Source organism: Nanorana parkeri, unplaced genomic scaffold (genome assembly GCF_000935625.1).
Source record: "Nanorana parkeri isolate BGI_ZX_2015 unplaced genomic scaffold, ASM93562v1 scaffold1491, whole genome shotgun sequence".
NCBI lineage: Eukaryota > Metazoa > Chordata > Amphibia > Anura > Dicroglossidae > Nanorana > Nanorana parkeri.
Window position 1 is genome coordinate 98238 of NW_017307759.1, and position 2678 is coordinate 100915.

The window sequence follows — 2678 nt, forward strand, 5'->3', positions numbered from 1 at the left end:
ATAAAAATATATTGCAATATAAATGGGTAAGCCGTATTAGTCCAGTAGACAAGATGTCAAAAAAGACAAAAACGCAGTATTGCAGTGTGCAATGATACCTTTCTTATTGGACTAACAAAATATATACAAGACAAGCTTTCGAGAGTGAACCTCTCTTCTTCAGGTCAGAAGCAAATATATATATATTAATTATACCGTTCTCATATATACAGTCCTGGCCAAAAATATTGGCACCCCTGCATTTCTGTCAGATAATGCACCAGTTTGCACAGAAAATTGTAGCAATTGCAAATTAATGTTTAGGCATTCTCATGTTTATTTTTTTTTTGGTTGTATTGGTATGGCACAAACAAGTGGAGAAAAAAAAAGCCAAATCTGACACATTCCATGCAAAACTTCAACAAACAACATAATAACATAAACCAATTACAAATAGAAACAAAATAAACATTCTTTATGCTAAAAAAAATGTCCAAATCCATGCTCTCAAGGGCTATTTCACGATCACCAAACAAGTGAGAAAGGTAAGAGGGATCCGGACTGAAGGATTTAAAAACGAATCACAAATTCCTAAAGGAATATATAATATGCATTCTATTTAATCCTATGGAAAATATAAGTAGGCCTTATAATCTTTGTTTTACACAATAATAATTTTTAATAATTTGTGTTATTACAAATTAGCCAATATAATGGCTTCAGGTAATTATACTCAGAGCCTGATGAGCACTTCCCAGAGCGGTAGCTCTCCCATAAATTAACAACCCTATATTGAGAAATACCCTAAGTTTGCATCCTCATATAAAAAGATCCCTAGGAAAGGACCTCTATACTGACCAGCTTCCAATAATCAAATAAGCACATTTGAAATAAATATAATTGGTCAAATATACTGGTTTCAATAAATCCCATCAAACTTTCTGTTCAGAACCAGCATTCTAACAATGGTGCCTAATGGTGCCTTGGTGAAAGCTTGGAGGTCCATGATGGATTCAGGGATTCCACGAACCCTGAGCTTTGAGCTACGAGATCCTCTAGTTTGGATGATAGTAGAGCATTGTCTTATTTCTTGGAGTCAATTTCTCAGTCATGGGCTTCCAGAGCTGAGGCAGTCACATCCATTCTGGACTCGAGCTCAGCAGTTCTGTGTCCAAGGTCACATTTTTTTTAGTGGGTTTGTCACTGACTTGTTTGGAAGTCTGTTGCAGGGCTTTTTGAAGCATACGGTCTGTACGTTTCAAGAGCTCTTGGTGGGTTGAGTCGTCCCTGCTGGGAGAGGGCGAGCTGTCTCTGCTGTCTGCATCTTATGAGGGGGCGGCTTTGCTGTGTGTGGTGGCGCCATCTTGGAAGAAGTGTGGGCCAATACATCCTTTATGGATCTTGTTTTTGTGTTTGGATTTGGATCCGTTTGCAGGCATGGCTGCGTTGCCTGTGTGTTTGTCTATCCGTTGGTACCAAAAGTAAGGCTGTGGAGCTGGGGTGAGCATCACAGGTTCTCCTCTAGTGCCAGAAGGCTGCAGTGTGAGTCTATAACCTATCTGCTCTGGATCACAGCGTGCTTGCACCCCGAACATTTTAATTGGCTCAAAACACCAATTAGATTCATCCGACATATAGTGTGGTGTAACCTGTAATATCCCAATGTAAGTAAATTCCTAATCTATCCTATACTCTCTCAGTAAGTCAATTCTAACAACCTGTAGACATTTGGACTAGTGCAAATACGCCAATGTGACATTTAATCCCCTACTAACCCATAGCCAATATGAAGAATTTGCAGAGAGACTGAATAATCTCCAGTGAATACAAAAGTGATTGTGTCATTGAAGAAAAAAAAAAAGTGACAATACAATAGTACCTATTAGAATAACCACATTTAAAATTGTGATCGATAAATAACCCCTACTATTAGAAGGGTGCCAAAGCCCAAAAGAAATAAGATAACACACTGTCAAAGGTGAGATACTGCCAGTGCAAGTGAGATACTGCAAGTTCAAAAAAGAAACGGACCATGTTCAGCAGCATAATGAATGGCCAATGTGTTCTAACTCCATTCCTGTTGACTTCTATTCTTCTCCAGGTGTAAGGCTTGCCAAGAAAGGTTGTAGACTTTTAGGTAACAGTTACCCATCCTTTGTTAGTTGGTGAGACCAAACCTATATTTGCACATACTGCAGTATAGAGGATAGAAACATGGACAAGAATGGGCTAAATAAGCTTTTCTGATTTTTATTAAGCCATGGTATATGCTTTTATATATTTGTTTTGCACCACGTTATATGGCTTTCTTTATGTCAGATCTTATTTCTGGGGACTCAGACGTGGCATTACTACCCCCCCTCCCCAGTAAACATTTAGGAAACTAACGTATTACTACTTTTGCAGGAAAAAGACCATGAGGAAATAAAAGATAAGACTGACAATGATGACCATAGTGATAGTGATATAGACCTATGCGGCATGGTAAGTGGAAAATGTATTCATGTTATAAAGGTGTGTGTGTGTGTGTATATCTATATATCTATATATATGTATGTTCTTTATCTTAGGAATGTAATACTGACCAAGATGGTTTTCCCAGCAACAGGGAACTTTTTGAGTACTTGGTAAGTATTCCCTAATTGTAAATATACACTTAATGTACTGCTAATGTGTAGCTGTCATTCATATCTAAAAAA

The 2678-nt window shown here is 37.8% G+C and overlaps 1 long non-coding RNA gene across 1 annotated transcript in view; it reads left to right on the forward strand.

The window, feature by feature from the left end:
* Positions 1 to 2423: 2423 nt before the first annotated feature.
* The window catches only part of LOC108798506, a 62201-nt gene continuing 61946 nt past the window's right edge, over positions 2424 to 2678 (forward strand). Inside the window, exons 1-2 of the long non-coding RNA XR_001941956.1 lie at positions 2424 to 2463; positions 2550 to 2606. This is a non-coding gene — a long non-coding RNA (uncharacterized LOC108798506). The remainder of the gene's footprint in view (positions 2464 to 2549; positions 2607 to 2678) is intronic.